We start from the raw sequence: 12,484 nt of genomic DNA, 5'->3' as shown, positions 1-12,484 counted from the left end.
ACCAAAACAGCATGGTACTGGTACCACAACAGAGATATAGATCAATGGAACAGAACAGAGCCCTCAGAAATGATGCCGCATATCTGCAACTATTTGATCTTTGACAAACCTGATATGATGTATAATCTTAATTGATGTGTATGTTGAACCAACCTTGCATCCCAGGAAGAAATCCCACTTGGTATGATGAATAATTTTTTTAATGTATTGTTGAGTATGGTTTGCTGGTATTTTGTTGAGGAATTTTTCTTTTTTCTTTTCCTTTTTTTTTGTTTGTTTATGAAAGAGCACACTTTATTGGGAAGCAGAGTGCTGCACAGTGACCAACAGGTGATGGTTGCCCAAAGGGCACTTACACATCATACTCCAAAAGACACGTAGGATTTTTTGCTAATAAAAATCAACAGAAACAGAGATTCCTCTGGGCAACTTCCCCAACCTCATCCCTTTCAGGGGTCAGGATATCTCCCAACCACTTTCCTAATGGCAGCTGTGGTTCACTAGAGATAGAGCCCCTTGGGGGAGCCTTCCTGTTTCTTATAAAGAGGATTTTCTTTAGATTTTTTTGAAGTCTTCATTTGTTACTTTCATTTTACATTCTCTTAAGGCCACAGACCAGCTTCTCTACATGTTGCCTTGATGTCAGCACCGGAGAGGTCATCTTTAGCCATAATCAAATCGTACAGTGTTACATAATCAGCCAGCATCATCCTGCTTGTGTGAATCTGAAAGATGTGCTTCTTAGTCTTTTCATCAGGCAGGGGGAACTCGATCTTTCTGTCAATGTGGCCTGGTCTGATAAGTGCTGATAACTTTCACATCTCTCCTAGAATCAAATTCACCCAACTGGTTCAACAGTTTCAACATTGTTCAGTGAATGAATTTCTTTCTCACCACCAGAATTTGAGTCATATATTTTTGTTCCAATGGCATCAATTTCATCAATAAACACAATAGACGGTGCATGTTCTTCACACTCAAAACAATTTCTATACGAATTTGGGCCCATCACCTAGGTACTTCTGAATAAGTTCAGAGCCAATGACTCTCAAGAAAGTGGCCGACGTTTGGTTTCCTACTGCCATGGCTAACAAGGTTTTACCTGTGGCAGGTGGACCATAGAGAATGACCCCCTTAGGAGGCTTTATACCCATCTCTTCATAATATTCAGGATGGTTTAGAGGAAGCTCCACAGATTCCTTAATTTCCTAAATTTGGTTGTCCAACACCCCAGTATTGGCACAGATCTCCTGGGGGGACTTTTCCCATCACTGTGACGAGGGGATCCATGTCATCCATCAGCACCCCATCACAGCATGCACCTTGTGGCTGAGCAAGACCAAGCATCCAGGTTTCAGCAGATCCTTGTCTACAAATGAAAAAAATGCTGACGTAGTGTTCTAAGCCCACAGATGTAGACATGATGGTCATTGATGATCTCTTCCAAAGTTCCTACTGACATTGGGGTCCCCCTCAGATCATCCACTTTTGATCTTTCCTCCTCTTGCTTTTCTTCTAATGGTTTTATTAGTTTCTGGTTTCTAATTAATTATCCCTCCATGAGAAGATAGTCTTTCATTCTCTTTAACTTCAGTAATTTTAATGGGCACTGAGTGTTAGGTGTCAACAGTGGCAGTTTGCTGGCAGCATCTGGTTCCTTTATTTTCTTTTTCTTTTTGCCCACTCTAGTTGGTACAGGAGGTTCATATTTCTTTTTCTTGTCCTTGTCATCTTTCTTGCCACCTCCAGGAACATGACCACACTCTGACTTTGACCCATCTTGCCTTGGCCACTTGAGCTGAGGATTTTTTCATCAATAGTCATCAGAGATATTGACCTGTAGTTTTCTTTTTTAAATGTTTCTTTGTCTGGTTTTGGTATCAAGATAATACTGGCCTCATAGGATGAGTTCACCCAACATTGGTGCACCCAAATATATCAAGCAAATGTGTGTGTGTGTGTGTGCATATCTATCTATATATATATAGATAGATATACACACACATATACATATATATACACATATACATATATACACACATATACATATATATACACATATATGTGTGTGTGTATATATATGTGTGTGTGTAAATATATATACATATATACACACACATTCATAGATATATTTCAAATAGTTAAATCCTCTCATTGATTTGATCCCTTTATCATTATATAATGACCTTCTTTGTCTCTTCTTATAGTATTTGTGTTGAAATCTATTTTTTCTGATATAAGTATAGGTAGTCCTGCTTTTTTTTATTTCCATTGTGATGGAATATCTTTTTTCATGCCTTTGTTTTCAGTCCATGTGTGTCTTTATAGATGAAGTGTGTTTCTTGTAGGCAACAGACTATTTGGTCTTGTTTCTTCATCCATTCAGCCACTCTGTTTCTTTTGATTAAAGAGTTTATTTTATTTACCTTCAATATTATTATTGATAAGTAAGAACTAACTCCTGCCATTTTGTTATTTGTTTACTGGTTGTTTTGTGGTCTTCTTTTCTTTTTCCTCCTCTCCTCTCCTCTCCATTTTTCTTTTAGTAAAGGTGATTTTCTGTGGTGATGTGATTTAGTTTCTTGCTTTTTATTTTTTGTGTAGTTGTTGTTTGTTTTCTGTTCTGAGGTTACCACAAGGCTTGCGAATACTATCTTACAACCTATTATTTTAAGCTGATAACACTGTTTGCATAAAAAAGAAATAAGCAAAAAGTAAACTAATAAAAACTCTACACCTTAACTTCATCCCCCAGCTTTCAAACTTTTTGTTGTTTCTATATATATCTTATTGTACTATGTCTTAAACAGTTATAGTTATTATTTTTGATTAGTTCATCATTTATTCTTTCTACTTAAGAGTAGCTTACACAGCACAGTTAGGTGTTATAATATTCTGTGCTTTTCTGTGTGCTATTACCAGTGAGTTTTGTTACCCTCAGATGTTTTCTTTTGGCTCATTAATGGTTCTTTTCTTTCTGATTAAAGTATTCTCTTTAGCATTTCATGTAGGGCAGGTCTGGTGTTGAAATCTCTCAGCTTTTGTTTGTCTGGGAAAGTCTTTCTTTCTTCTTCATGTTTTAAGGACATTTTTTACCAGGCATATTATTCTAAGGTAAAAGTGTTTTTTTTCCTTCAGCACTTTAAGTATGTTATGCCAGTCTCTTCTGGCCTGTAAGGTTTCCACTAAAATGTCTGCTGCAAGATGCAAGACATATTGGAGCCTCATTGTATGTTAGTTGTTTTTTTTCTTTTCTTTTTTTTTTTTTTTGATTCTTTCTTTATCCTTGACCTTTGGGAGTTTGATTATTAAATGCCTTGAGGTAATCTTCTTTGGGTTAAATCTGCTGGGTATTTTATAACCTTCTGGTACTTGGATATTGATATCTTTCTCTACATTTGGGAAGTCCTTTCTTATAATCCTTTTGAATAAACTTTATACCCCTATCTCTTTCTCTACCTCCTCCTTAAGGCCAATAACTCAGGTTTGTCCTTATGAGGCTATTTTCTAGAGCCTGTAGGCATGCTTCATTGTTTTTTATATTCTTTTTTCTTTAGTCTCTTCTGACTGTGTATTTTCAGATAGGCTGTCTTCAAGCTCACTAATTCTTCCTTCTGCTTTTGGTATCAGGTATTAGTTATTCTTGATAATTAAGACTAGTTATTCTTGATAATTCTGCTATTAAGAGACTCTGATGCACTCTTCAGTATATCAATTTTACTTTTCACTCCAGAATTTCTGCTTGATTCTTTTTAATTATTTTAACTTCTCTGTTACATCTGATAGAATTCTGAATTCCTTCTCTGTGTTATCTTGAATCTGTTTGAGTTTCCTCAACACAGCTATTCTGAATTCTTTCAAAGGTCACATATCTCTGTTTCTTCAGGATTGGTCCTTGGTGCTTTATTTAGTTCATTTGGTGAGGTCATGTTTTCCTGCATGGTATTGATACTTGTAGGTGTTCATCTGTGTTTGGGCATTAAAGAGTTAGTTATTTACTGCAGCCTTTGTAGTCTGAGCTTATTTGTACCCATTCTTCTTTGGAAGGCTTTCAAGATGTTATAAAGGACTTGGGTGTTGTCATCTAAGTTTCTGCTTTAGGGAGTGCCCCAAGCTCAGTAGTGCTGTGGTTCTTTCAGACTTGTAGAGGTACCACCTTGATTGTCTGGAACAAAATCTAGAAGAATTCTCCAGATTATCAGGCAGAGACTCTTATTACCTTCCCTTACTTTCTCCCAAACAAATGTAGTCTCTCTTTCTGTTCTGAGCAAACTGAAGCTGGATGTGGAGTGAGCAAAGCACCCCTGTGGCTACCACCACTAGGACTATGCTGTGTCGGACCTGAAGCCAGCACAACACTGGGTCCCATCCAAGGCCTACTGTAACCATTCCTTGGCTACTGCCTATGTTTGCTCAAGGCTATGGGGCTGTATAATCAGCTCTACAATCAGCAAGTGATGAAACTAGTCAGGCTTATATCTTTCCCTTCAAGTCAGTAAGTTCCTTCAGGCCCCAGGTGGGTCCAGAGTTGCCATTACAGGAGCCAGGAACTAGAATTAAACCTTAGAAGTCTACCTGATGTTCTATTATCCTGTGGCTGAGTACAAAATACTGTACTCAAACCAGATTATACAGCCCTTCCCACTCTTCCTTCCCCTTTTCCAAGGCAGAGGTCACCTCATGACCGCCACCACCACAGGTCACAGGGAGTACTGCCAGACTACCGCTAATGTTCCCTTAAGGCCCAAGGGCTACTTAGTCAGCTTATAGTGAATTCTGCCTGGCCTAGGATTTACCCTTAAGGGCAGTGGGATGCCCTCCAGCCCAGGGAAGGTCTAGAAATGATGTTCAAGAGTCAAGTCCTGGAATCAGGGACCACATGAGCCCCTTTGATCGTATATCCCCCTGTGGTCAAGCTTTTACCTAAGGCATAAGACAAAGTTCTCTTTACTTTTCCCTGTACTTTACTCAAACAGAAGTATTCTTGCCCTGTAATCACTACAGCTGGGAAGGCACTGAGTCTCAACTGAAGCCAGCAAGTCTCAGAGTCACATCAAAGACCTATGATATAGTACCTGGGTATCACTGTGGGTTATTCAGTGCCCAAGGGCTCTTCAGTTAGCGGGTAATGAATCCTGCCAAGACTGGGTTATTCCTGTCAAAGCGATGAGTTCCCTTCTGGCCCAGGTTGTGTCTAGAAATGCCATCCAGAAGCTAGGGACTGGAAAAGGGGGCATCACAACTTTGACTAGTGCCAGATCCTGCTGTGGCTGATCCGGTATCTAAGGTACAAGACAAAGTCCTCCCACTCTTCCCTCTCCTCTCCTCAAATGAGAGGAAAGGGTCTCTTTTGGAGCTGTGAGCTGTGCAGCCTGGGTTTAGGGGAGGAGAAATGCCAGTGCTCCAGCTGGTTTCTCAGTAGATCACATGCCTTCCAAGTCCACTGGCTTTGGGCCCAGTTCAGCACTAGGACTCATTCAACAGTTGCAGTTCTTGTGACCTAGTCTGCCTTTCTTTACTTAGAGACTCAGAGCACTTTAGCCTGCAGGGGTGAGGTTGGTGGGAACTCAAGGTCCTACCACTGGGATCAGTGATTTCCCTCTGGCTAGGACTGATTTAAATTCTACCTTCATTGTTGGGCATCAGATGAGTTTGGTCTGTTTTTGCTTTCTGCTTTAAGAAACCAGCACTGAGTTTAATGCCTCACAATTGTGCTCTGCCATTCTCCAGCACACGGAATCATTCTCCGCCCCATGCTGCCACTGCCAGGGGACAGGGGGCGGGGGTGGTGTTGATAATTAAAGACTGCTTTTCCTACTTCTTCAGTGCCTCTTCCAGTGATATGAAGTTAAAACCAGGTACTATTAATGCTTACCTCATTTTTTGGTTCTTTTGAAGATTCTTTTTTTGTGTAGATAGTTATCAGATTGGTGTCCTTTCAGAGGGGATAATTGGTGGAGCCTTCTATTCCACCTTCTTGCTTCCCACCAAGCCTGCATGGAACATTTTTTTGGTATATATTTACTCTTAATCTATGTATGTTTGTCTTTTTTTGAGATAGGATCTTACTCTGCACCCAGGCTGGAGTGAAGTGGTGTGAAAATGGCTCACTGCAGCTTCAACCTCCCAAGCTCAATCAATCCTTCCACCTCAGCCTCCAAAGTAGCTTGGACTACAGGCATGTGCCACCATGCCTGGCTAATTTTTGTACTTTTTGTAGAGATGGGGTCTTGCCATGTTGCCCAGGCTGCTCTCAAATTCCTGGGCTCAAGCAATTTTTCTGCTTTGGCTTCCCAAAGTGCTGAGATTACAGGTGTGAGATACTGCATCCTGCCTTCACATTCCTTTTTAATCCCTACTTCCCACTTCCTCTTGCTTCTGCCACCTCCTATTTTTCAGACAACAACTGATCTACTTTCTTTCACTTTGGATTTATTTGAATTTTCTATAAATTTTATAAATGGAATCACATAATATATGGTCATTTTTGTCTAGTTTATTTCATTAGCATAATTATTTTGCTAATTAGGAAGAAAAAAATAAATAAAAGACGTCCAGATTAGAAGTGAAGGAGTAAAGTGGTCTTTATTCACAGTCTCCGTAATGGCGTATGAGAAAATCTGTTAGAATCTATTTTAAAAAGCTGCTAGAACTAACAAGCAAATTTAGCAATGCGGTCATGCCATTTTATTGCTAAATAGTATTCTATTGTATGACTATATGATAATTTATTTTTATGTCTGTTAATGGATATTTTGTTGTTTTTGTTTTTTTAATATTTTATTTTATTTTTTAACTTTCAGAGTACATGTGCAGGTTTGTTACATAGGTAAACGTGTGCCATGGTGGTTTGCTGTACCTATCAACTATCATGTCGGTATTAAGCCCAGCATACATTAGCTCTTTTCCCTAATGTACTTTCAAAAATAAATCTCCCTGCCAGGCACAGTGGTTTACATCTGTAATCCCAGCACTTTGGGAGGCCGAGGCAAGAGGATCACCTGATTTCGGGGAGTTCAAGACCAGCCTGGCCAACATGGCAAAGCCTTGTCTCTACTAAAAATATAAAAATCGTCCAGGTGTGGTGGTGCAGGACTGTAGTCCCAGCTACTCTGGGGACTGAGGCAGGAGAATCACTTGAACCTGAGAGGTGGAGGTTGCAGTGAGCCAAGATCGACCTATTGCACTCCAGCCTGGGTGACAGGGCGAGACTCCATCTCAAAACTAAATAAATAATATCTGTACAAAAATTTCTGTACATTTTTTGTGAAGACACGTTTTCATTTCTCTTGAGTAAGAGATCTTGGTTGGATCATATGGTAGATACAATATTTAGCTTTTAAGAAACTGTCAAATTGTTTTCCATAGTAGTTGTAACATTTTGTGTTCTCACCAGCTGTGTATGAGAGTATTAGTTGAGTAGCTCTGCATTCTAACTAATACTTGGAATGAGCAGTCGTTTTAATTCTAGCCATTGTGTTAGATGTACAGTAGTAGAATATGGTGTTTTAATTTGCATTTCCCTAATGAACAATATTGTTGAGCATCTTTTCAAATGCTTATTTACCAAGTGTTTATTTTATTTTCTTTGGTGAAATGTCTGATCAAATATTTTGCCTTTTTTTTTTTTAGATGGAGTTTTACTCTGGTCACCCAGGCTGGAATGCAATGGCGTGATCTTGGCTCACTTCAACCTCCGCCTCCCAGGTTCAAATGATTCTCCTGCCTTGGCTTCCTAGGTAGCTGGGATTACAGGTGTGGCCACCATGCCCAGTTAATTTTTGTATTTATAGTAAAGACGGGGTTTCACCATGTTGGTCAGGCTGGTCTCGAACTCCTGACCTCGTGATCCACCCACCTCGGTCTCCCAAGGTGCTGGGATTACAGGCTTGAGCCTCCGTGCCCAGCCATATTTTGCCCATTTTTAATTGAGTTGTTTGTTTTCTTTTTATAGTTGTTTTGAAACAGTTGTATTATTTTTAGTTTTGAAGGATGTGTAATAGTTGTATATATTTATGGGGTACATGTGATATTTTGATACAAGCATATAATGTGTAATTATTACATCATGGTGATTGGGTCTCTATCACCTTAAACATTTATGATTTTTATGTGTTAGGAACATTTCAATTCTATTCTTCTAGTTGTTTTGAGATATACAACAAATTACTGTTAACTATAGTCACCCTATTGTGCTACCAAACACTAGATTTTATTCCTTCTATTAACTGTATAGTTGTACACATTTACCTACTGTTCTTTATCCCCCATTCCCACTACCCTTCCTAGCCTCTGGCAACCATTAGTCTAACCTCTATCTCCATGAGATCTTTTTTTTAACTCCATATATGAATGAGGACATCATTTAACATAATGTCCTCCAGTTATTTCCATGTTGTTGCAAATGACAAGATATTATTATTTTTTATGGCTGAATAACATTGTATTATATATACATACCACATTTTCTTTATCCACTCATGTTAATGGACATGTAGGCTGATTGTGTATCTTGGCCATTGTGAATAGTGCTGCAATTAACATAGGAGTGCAGATGTCTCTTTGATATATTGATTTCTTTCCTTTTTTTATTTGGAGCTATACCCAGTCATGGGATTATTGGGATATTCTTGAGTTTTGAGAATTCTTTTTGTATTTTGTATAAGTCCTTCATTAGATATATGCTTTTCAAAATTTTTTTGCTCTATGACTTATTGTTTTTTAATTTTAAAGTGTCTTTCAAAGAATACTTGTTTTAATTTTAATAAAGTTAGATTTATCAGTTTTTTTAAGGATCATGCTTTTGGTAATGTATCTAAGAAATCTTTATCAAACTCTGTGTCACTAGTATATTTTTCCATATTTCTGCTAAAAATCTTATAGTTTTAGGTTTTATATTTAGGTTTATAATATATTTTGTATTAATTTTTTATAAGGCATGAGGTATAGATCAAAATTTATATTTGTTGCTTATGGCTATTCAAGTGTTTCAGCACGAGCACATCTCTGCTGAATTTTCTTTGCATCTTTGTTGAAAATCATTTGCTGCTATATGTGAGGTCTTTTTCTGGATTGTCTATTCTGTTTTATTGATCTAGTTGTTTATCTTTTTGCCAATGCCACACTATCTTGATTATTGTAGTTTTATAGTACTTCTTGAGATCAGGTACTGTTAATGCTTTGATTTTGTTCTTTGTTTGAAGTCATTTTGGCTATTCTAGGTCCTTCGCATTTCCATGTGACTTTTAGAATCTGCTTGCCAATTTTCACTTTAAAAAGCTTAATGGAATTTGATTAGGAATGCTTTAAATATGTAGATAAATTTGGAGAGAACTGACATTTTAACAATATTGAGACTTCCCATCTATTAACGTGGTATATCTCTTCATTGACTTAAGTTTTCATTAATTTCCTAGAAATATTTTGTAGTTTTCAGTGTACAGTTCCTGTATATCTTTAGTAGGATTTATACTTAAGTACTTATTATTTCTGATGTTATTATAAATATTAATAGTTGTGTTTTTTTATTTTCAATATCTGATTATTATTAGTGTAGAGAAATGAAATTTATTTTTGTGTAATGATCTTGTGTCCTATAACATTGTTAAATTTGCTTATTAATTCCAGTAGCTTTTTTATGGACTCTATCAGATTTTCTCATAAACAATTATACAACCTGCTAATAAAGACAACTTTTACTTATTGATCTCTAATCTGTATAGCTTTTTCTTTTCCCAATTATACTGGCTAGAACCTCTATTACAATGTTAAAAATAAATATTGTGAGAAAATGTTATTGCCTTGTTTCTTATCTTAGGGGAAAAATATTAAATCTTTGCATTATTAAGGGTGAAATTAACTATAAATAAAGTTCTAAAAGTTTCCTTTTATCCCTAGGTTGGTGAGAGTTTTTATCAGGAAAATAGGTTAGATTTTTACCAAATGTTTTTCCTGCATCTATTAACAGCATCATAGGCTTTTCCTTCTTCAGTTTGTTAATATCAGGAATTATGTTGATTGATTTTTTTAAGGTTAAAACAACCTTGCATTCCTGGGAAAACTACACTTGGTGATAATATTTCTGTTTATATTTGTTCGATTCAAATTGATAAAATTGTGTTAAGAATTTTTACCTCTGTATCCATGTGGAATATTGAAAAGTAGCTTTCTTTTCTTGTGATCTCATTGTCCTATTTTAGAATCAGAGTAATGCTGGCCTAACATAATGACTGGGAAGCATTTTCTCTGCTTCAATATTTTGGAAGAATTTGTATAATATTGGTATTATTTTTAATGTTGATGAAATTGCTCACTGATGCCATCCAAATCTATAGTTTTCTTTATAGAAAAGTTTAAACTACAAATTCAATATCTTTAGTAGTTATAAAGTTATTCAAGTTATCTATTTCTCCTTGACTAAGCTTTTATAGTTTCTGTCTTTCAATAAATTAATCCATTTCCTCTAATATGTTGGATTTATTGGCAAAATATTTTTAGTATTATTATCTTTATTATCTTTGCAATACCTATAGAATATAAAGTCACATCACCGTATTGGTAACATAAGATATTTTTCCATTTTTTTCTAATTAGCCTGGCTACGTATTTATCAATATTTTTGTTTTTCTCAATGAAACAGCTTTTGTTCTGATTTTATAAATTTCCACTCTCATCTTTATTATTTTCTTTCTTCTGCTTGTTTTGTGTTATATTTGCCTTACTTTTTCTAGTCTCTTATGATGGAAGATAGAGTCTTTGATTTGGGATTTCCTGCATTTCTTAATACAAGCATTATTTCTATTAATTTTCTTTAATTGCCACTTTAGCCATGAATTACAAGTATCTGTATTTTTTGTTCTCATTTGCATTCAGTTCAAAATATTTTAATTTTCCTATAGATTTCTTCTTTACCCAATAGATTATACTAAAATAAATTTGGTTTTTAAATATAGGGATTTTTTGCAGTTCTTTCTGTTATTAATTTCTACTTTAATTTTATACTGGCCAGAAAACATAGTTGACAATTAATATCCTCATCTTTCTGCTGCCATCCTTTTTTTTTTTTTTTCTCTGTAGGTAACATGTCTGGTTACTTTTAAAATTTTCTCTTTTTTTTTTTATTATTATTATACTTTAGGTTTTAGGGTACATGTGCGCAATGTGCAGGTTTGTTACATATGTATCCATGTGCTGTGTTGGTTTGCTGCACCCATTAATTCGTCATTTAGCATTAGGTATATCTCTTAATGCTCTCCCTCCCCTCTCCCCCCAACCCACAATAGCCCCCGGAGTGTGATATTCCCTTCCTGTGTCCATGAGTTCTCATTTTTCAATTCCCACCTATGAGTGAGAACATGCAGGGTTTGGTTTTTTGTCCTTGTGATAGTTTACTGAGAATGATGTTTTCCAGTTTCATCCATGTCCCTACAAAGGACACGAACTCATCATTTTTTATGGCTGCATAGTATTCCATGGTGTATATGTGCCACGTTTTCTTAATCCAGTCTATCGTTGTTGGACATTTGGGTTGGTTCCAAGTCTTTGCTATTGTGAATAGTGCCACAACAAACATACGTGTGCATGTGTCTTTATAGCAGCATCATTTATAGTCCTTTGGGTATATACCCAGTAATGGGATGGCTGGGTCAAATGGTATTTCTAGTTCTAGATCCCTGAGGAATCGCCTCACTGACTTTCACAATGGTTGAACTAGTTTACAGTCCCACCAACAGTGTAAAAGTGTTCCTATTTCTCCACATCCTCTCCAGCACCTGTTCTTTCCTGACATTTTAATGATGGCCATTCTAACTGGTGTGAGATGGTATCTCACTGTGGTTTTGATTTGCATTTCTCTGGTGGCCAGTGATGATGAGCATTTTTTCATGTGTTTTTTGGCTGCATAAATGTCTTCTTTTGAGAATTGTCTGTTCATGTCCTTTGCCCACTTTTTGATGGGGTTGTTTGTTTTTTTCTTGTAAATTTGTTTGAGTTCATTGTAGATTCTGGATATTAGCCCTTTGTCAGATGAGTAGGTTGCAAAAATTTTCTCCCATTCTGTAGGTTGCCTGTTCAATCTGATGGTAGTTTCTTTTGCTGTGCAGAAGATCTTGAGTTTAATTAGATTCCATTTGTCAATTTTGGCTTTTGTTGCCATTGCTTTTGGTGTTTTAGACATGAAGTCCTTGCCCATGCCTATGTCCTGAATGGTATTGCCTAGGCTTTCTTCTAGGGTTTTTATGGTTTTAGGTCTAACATGTAAGTCTTTAATCCATCTTGAATTAATTTTTGTATAAGGTGTAAGGAAGGGATCCAGTTTCAGCTTTCTACATATGGCTAGCCAGTTTTCCCAGCCCCATTTATTAAATAGGGAATCCTTTCCCCATTGCTTGTTTTTGTCAGGTTTGTCAAAGATCAGATAGTTGTAGATATGCGGCATTATTTCTGAGGGCTCTGTTCTGTTCCATTGATCTATATCTCTGTTGTG

At 36.6% G+C, this 12,484-nt stretch overlaps 1 pseudogene; it reads right to left on the bottom strand.

Moving 5' to 3' along the window:
- Positions 1–500: 500 nt before the first annotated feature.
- Positions 501–1,753, bottom strand: LOC116468337 (26S proteasome regulatory subunit 4-like; annotated as a pseudogene).
- Between the last annotated feature and the right edge of the window lie 10,731 nt (positions 1,754–12,484).

This window comes from Hylobates moloch, unplaced genomic scaffold (assembly GCF_009828535.3).
Source record: "Hylobates moloch isolate HMO894 unplaced genomic scaffold, HMol_V3 SCAFFOLD_5, whole genome shotgun sequence".
In the NCBI taxonomy this organism is placed as follows: domain Eukaryota; kingdom Metazoa; phylum Chordata; class Mammalia; order Primates; family Hylobatidae; genus Hylobates; species Hylobates moloch.
Note: the sequence above shows the minus strand (reverse complement) of the source record. Positions and strands in the feature narration are given on the sequence as shown.